This window comes from Onychomys torridus, chromosome 1 (assembly GCF_903995425.1).
Source record: "Onychomys torridus chromosome 1, mOncTor1.1, whole genome shotgun sequence".
Classification (NCBI taxonomy): domain Eukaryota; kingdom Metazoa; phylum Chordata; class Mammalia; order Rodentia; family Cricetidae; genus Onychomys; species Onychomys torridus.
The window spans coordinates 25710525-25716659 of NC_050443.1; the positions used below are offsets into that span (position 1 = coordinate 25710525).

Genomic DNA, 6135 nt, shown 5'->3' on the forward strand with positions numbered 1-6135 from the left:
TTCCGATTATAGTATAATGAAAATAGAAGCAAATGAAATAAAAAACAAAAGGCCTATCCTCTCTGAAAAATTTTAAATATTTCTATGTGTACTGCTATGTTGATGGAGAAAACAATATACATTTTAAGAAATTTCAAGAAAACAATAGTAAAACTGCTAATCAGAAAAGACACACAAAGTTGAAAAGCAGAGAAAGCCATATATATATTCAAGGAAAAAAAGTGGAAAGTGTGGTGGGTATTGTGTTCCCTGAAATATTGTGTGTTCCCCGAAATAAACATATCTGGGGTCAGAGAACAGACAGCCACTAGAACAGAGCCAGAAATGGTGGCTAGAAAATGGGAAGAGTAAGCCATAGCAGAAGTTGGGCGGTGGTGGTACACACCTTTAATCCCAGCATTTGGGAGATAGAGCTAGCCAGATCTCTGAGTTCAAGGCCACTTTAGAAACAGCTAAGCATGGTGTCCCACCCCTTTAGTCCCAGGGAGTGGGGGCAGAAAGAAAAAGGTATATAAGGTGTGAGGACCAGGAACTAAGGAGGAAAAAGCATGTAGTTAGTTAAGCTTTGGAGCAACACAGTTCAGCTGAGATTCATGTGGAGGAAGACTCAGAAGCTTCCAGTCTGAGGAAACAAGACCAGCTGAGGAACTGTTGAGGTGAGAAAACTGTGGCTTGTTCTGCTTCTCTGATCTTCCAGCAATCACCCCAATAACTGGCCTCGGGTTTGGTTTCATTAAAAAGAACTCTTTAAGATTCATGCTACAGGGAAGATTTCTGCTCATACAAAAAGTGGTCACACAAACAAAAATGAATCAGGCATCTTAGCTCAAAATGTTGGAGATTGAACAGGAGTGAGAAGAAGTCAAATGGGTTAGAAGGAGGCACAGAGAAATTTGATCTGATCTCCAGAGTGGGGGTGCACTGTGTGCCTAGCATAGGGGTACACTGTGTGCCTAGCATAGGGGTGTGCTGCATGCCTGGCATAGGGATGTGCTGTGTGCCTCAAATAAGGGTGCATTGTGTGCCTCAAATAGGGGTGTGCTGCATGCCTGGCATGGGCATGGAAGGCCCTTGGCTCTGTCCCCAACATAGGCTTAAAGAAAAATCTGGAATGCCACAAGGGATTTCTTTATGGGAGGCAGGAGAACCTAAGTAGCAGGTACACGCAAGTCTAACTCCAGGGTGTCATGATTCGCACGAATTTGCCTGACTCAATAACGTTGTCTAAGGCACCTAGAAAAAAAAAGAGCAATTACAAAATCTTTCATTGAGGCAAATATAACATTATGCACAAGCTGGCAGAAATTGGACACAGACGTCTAAAAAAATGAAGCTTAATAGTGTTACGCATGTTGATGTAAAAGTCAATATGAAATATTAGCAACTGTGCATATCAAACCATTAAAAATGATGAACAATAAAAATAAGGTTTTATTTCAGAAACTCAAACTTGGTGAAATTATACAAAAATCCAATAAATATAAACAACTGGGTTTAAGAAGAATCATCTTATTATCTCAGATATAAGGCAAAAAGTGCTTGCTAAAATTCAGCAATACCTGATATTTTAAAGGCTCAAAACAATAAAACAGATAGTGAAGATTTCTTCAAAATTTATTTTAAAAAAAGCCAAGACCAAGTTGAAAGTGGGGAGGTTGGCAAGAATGTTCAGGTAGGAAATATAAGACCCCAACTTGGCTGTGATGAGAAATCTCCAAACTACAACTATCTTATGATGCCATTTTCACCCACTGAAACAGAAAAATCCAAGTTTGATGACACCTCAAGGCAATGCAAAAACGGACCTTGTAGATTTGCTGATGGAGACTACAAGTTGGTGTAACCCTAGGAGGCCAAGTCAGCACTATCGATCAAAATTACATATGCATATACCCTTTGACCTGTCAATTATGCAACGGGGAATTTATCCTCTAGTTACACTTGTACTCACGTGAAGCCATGTCTCAATAAGCATGTTCATTAATTGCTGGTAAGAACCAGACTGGTAAACCAGCCAAACATCCCCCAACAGGGAACTGGTTAAGTAGACTCTAGTACATCCATAAACACAACACTATTGGTGAAATTATTAAGGCCATTCCACATAGTTAAAAGGGAGGTTTATTTTGTGGGCTATCCACTACATCTCCCCCTTTTGTCTAAATAAGAAAGTTCTAACCTAATACAAGACTATATACAAAGAGATGGTTATCAAATATTGTCCAGGAGTAATGAGGGATAATGACCTAGATAAGTTGGAATTACAATAAGTGCAATGTCAAGCAAAAAACACATAGCCATCCCAGCATTGGCCTGGAAGTTCCAAGCCCCATTGAGGCTTCGGTAATGGTCACGCCCACAAGGCAGGGTGGAGGAGGAAGCAGAAGACCAAGGATTGGGAAGAGGTCTCACGCTTGGTTCCCGGACCCTGGACACTGGAGGGAGACGGAGCAGAGTTCTCCAGAGAACACCGCCGGACTGCACTATACCTTTGCCAGACCCTGCAACCTACCCCTTCATTTGTAAGTTAGCCCACAAAATAAACCTCCCTTTTAACTACGTGGAGTGGCCTTAATAATTTCACCAATATCCGGCGCCCAACGTGGGGCCTGAACCCACGACCCTGAGATTAAGAGTCTCATGCTCTACCGACTGAGCTAGCCGGGCAAGACTCCCGAAAAATGCTTGGCATCCTTTTCCCAGTTCTCAGGTAATATTATATCCTTCTGAGGTCTTTGATGTGGTTGAAGACTAGATAGTTATAATTTCCTCAGTTATGATAAAAGATAAGTTAGATATAAAACCTTAGACTCACAAATATAAGGTAGATAGGATATCTTCTTTAATATTGTAACTGTAATTCTCGGTTGATAATTGTTTTGTTATATGTAATTGTACTATGTAAAAGTTAAAACCTTCCTTAAAAAAAAAAAAAAAAAAAGAAAAGGGGAAGTGCCGTGGATATCACTCTGTGTAAATAAAGTTCTGATTGGCCAGTGGCCAGGCAGGAAGTACAGGCGGGACAAGAGAGTAGAGAATTCTGGGAAGTAGAAGGTTGGAGAGAGACACTGCCAGCCGCTGCCATGAAAACCAAGATGTAAAGACACTGGTAAGCCACAAGCCATGTGGCAAAGTATAGACTAACAGAAATGGGTTAATTTAAGATAGAAGAAGTAGATAACAAGAAGCCTGCCACGACCATACAGTTTGTAAGCAATATAAGTTTCTGTGTGCTTTTTTGGTTGGGTCTGAGTGACTGTGAGACTGGCAGGTAAGAGAGATTTGTCCTGACTGGGCCAGGCAGGAAAACTCTAACTACACAATACCAGGAGGTATAAGGACCATAAACAATAGGGAACCTTCTATACACAGATATCAAAAAAGCATATTTGCATAAGTATCAATAAGTCACAAAACCATATGCACCTCAGGAGGTATACTACACATCTTTGTGCATGAGAAAAGAATATTTATTTCAGGTTTTAAGCAGTTTCCTGTGATCTTAAGAAACAGCCACTTAAATGTTGTCCTCAGCTTAATTTTTTAGCTTGATCTTTTACCCATTTCACCAGGGTACAGCCTTCTGGGAACACACAGTCTACACACAAACCACCGTGAACATACAACCCACACTTCAGTCACACTTAACCACTTAGTAATTCCTGGTCATGTGCATGCAGATGTTATCCCTGCCCAAAACACCAACCAGCATGGCATGCCTAATGAGCTACTTATCTTGCAGCAGGACTGTATTCCTGCCATGCTTCCATCTTAGGGAGAGTAGAGTTACCTCCTTGTGTGGATTCCCTTGTAGGCACCCTTCTTTGTCATATGAAACCAGAGCTTTCGACTCAGTCTCTAAGCAGATCCTGAGAAATCCAGAAGCAATAGTTACATATGCCTATTAGTGGCACAGAGTATATGTGCAAGAAGTATGGCTTAAGTGGTGTGTGTGTGTGTGTGTGTGTGTGTGTGTGTGTGTGTGTGTGTGTGTGTGATATGATCTAAATGTCCACCAATGAATCAGTGGGCAAGTCAATGTAGTTCATACAGACAATGTGATACATTCCTCACACAAGAACATGTCCTGACACATACTAGAATGTGAATGAAGCTTGACAGCAAGTGAAATAGGCCGTAAGGAAAAGCATAAATGCTGCATGATGCCACTGATACTAAGAGGATTTGGCTTCATAGAGACAGGAACTAGAACTGTGCCAGGCACGTGCCTGGCATCTCTTCACTCAGCAAGCTGACGTGGGTGAATTGTGAGCATGAAGTCAGTCTGAGATGCAGAGTGAGACACCTTTCCCAAATGAAGAAACAGAAGAACAACAATTACCGAAGGGTGGTAGAGAAAATGAGGAGTAGCTCTCCAGTGAGTAAAGAATCTCAGTCTGAGATGATGACGGAAAGTTCTAGAGATGGATGGTGATAATCATGCCACTGAAGTGTACACTTAAAATGACCTAAGCAGTAGATTTTGTTATGTATATTTTAGCACAATAACTATTATGTCCTGAATGGAGGCTCTCTAGGAGTCCTTAGGATAAAAGTGTTTACCACCACCTTCCAAATTGCTTTTGAATCCTATTTCTGAGAGTGATAAATATCTTACATTGCTTTCCTGATCATCTCCCCAAACCAATTCTATATTCATAAGGCTTTCCCATGGGATTTCATGGAAAGTTCTAGACAAATGGTCATAAAGCCCTTCGTAAACATGCTACATCCATTTGTCAGTATGTACTGAAGACCCATTAAGTGAGAAAGCAAAGTAGATCACATGCAATCTCCCCTCACTTCAATCTTGCTGTGTACCACTGAATCTCTAGACCCAAGATATCTTGAAGACTTCTCACCTTCATGTCTTTCCATCCTGTAGGGTGCTGTGGAATGTCATTCTGTACTCTGTGAATATGTGTTGCTCTGATTGGTTGATAAATAAAACACTGATTGGCCAGTAGCCAGGCAGCAAGTATGGGCAGGGTGAGCAGATGAAGAGAATTCTGGAAAGAGGAAGGGCTGAGTGAGCAGTCACCAGCCAGCAGCCAGACACAGAGGAAGCAAGATGTCAAGGCAGACCTGAGAAAGGTACCTAGCCACCTGGTTAAACATGGATAAGAATTATGGGTTAATTTAACTGTAATAGCTAGTCAGTAATAAGCCTGAGCTAATTGCCCATCAGTTATAATTAATATAAGCTTCTGAGTAATTATTTGATAAGCAGGCCATGGGACTGTGAGGGCCTGGCAGGACTAAAAAACCTTCAGACTACACTCTGGTCCCTTCTCTTTTCTTGTAGTAGTTCCCTGCTAGAATGCTATGCTAGTAGACATTTCCTGTTACTACAACAACATACCTGAGAAGAACTTCAATAAAGAAAGCTTTGTTTTGGCTCACAGGATTCACAGGATACAGTCCACAGATACTCTATCATGATTCTAGGACTTTGTGGGAAAGAAACTTCCTCATGTCGTATGGACATGTAAGAAGCATGAAGGTGGAGACTGGGGAGGATTGGAGGAAGAGAGAGAAAGAAAGAGAATATTCCAGAAGTAAGATTATCCCAAGGATCTGCCCGCAGTGACCTACTTTATCGAACTAGTCCCCACCTCCTACAATTCTCAGAATCTCCTTGTGCTGGTTAATGTTTTGTCAAATTAACACAAACTAGCATCATCTGGGAAAGGTAATCTAAGTTGAGAACATGCCTCCATTAGTTTGGCAAATGTGGTGGGGTATTTTCTTCACTAAGGACTATAGACAGTGCCACCTCTGGGCAGGTGGTCCTGGATTGCAAGAAAAAGAGAGAGAGAGAGAGAGAGAGAGAGAGAGAGAGAGAGAGAAGAAAGAAGAAAGAAACAGAGAGAGAAAGAAAGAAAGAAAGAAAGAAAGAAAGAAAGAAAGAAAGAAAGAAGGGAGGAAGGAAGGAAAGGAGAGGGAGAGAGAGAAGGGAGGGAGGGAGGGAAGGAGAGAAAAGTAGACAAGAAAAGAAAAGAAGAGAAAAAGAAAAAGAAAAGCAAGCTGAGAAAGCCATGGGGAGCAAGCCAGGAGCATTTGTTCATGACCTCTGCTTTAATTTCTGTCTTGAGTTCTTGCCCGGACTTGATGGACTATAAGCTGTAAGATGAA

The 6135-nt window shown here is 41.3% G+C and overlaps 1 non-coding gene across 1 annotated transcript; it reads right to left on the reverse strand.

The window, feature by feature from the left end:
* Window positions 1-2594: 2594 nt before the first annotated feature.
* Trnak-cuu lies at window positions 2595-2667 on the reverse strand. Its single transcript has one exon. It is a non-coding gene; the product is annotated as a tRNA-Lys (tRNA).
* Between the last annotated feature and the right edge of the window lie 3468 nt (window positions 2668-6135).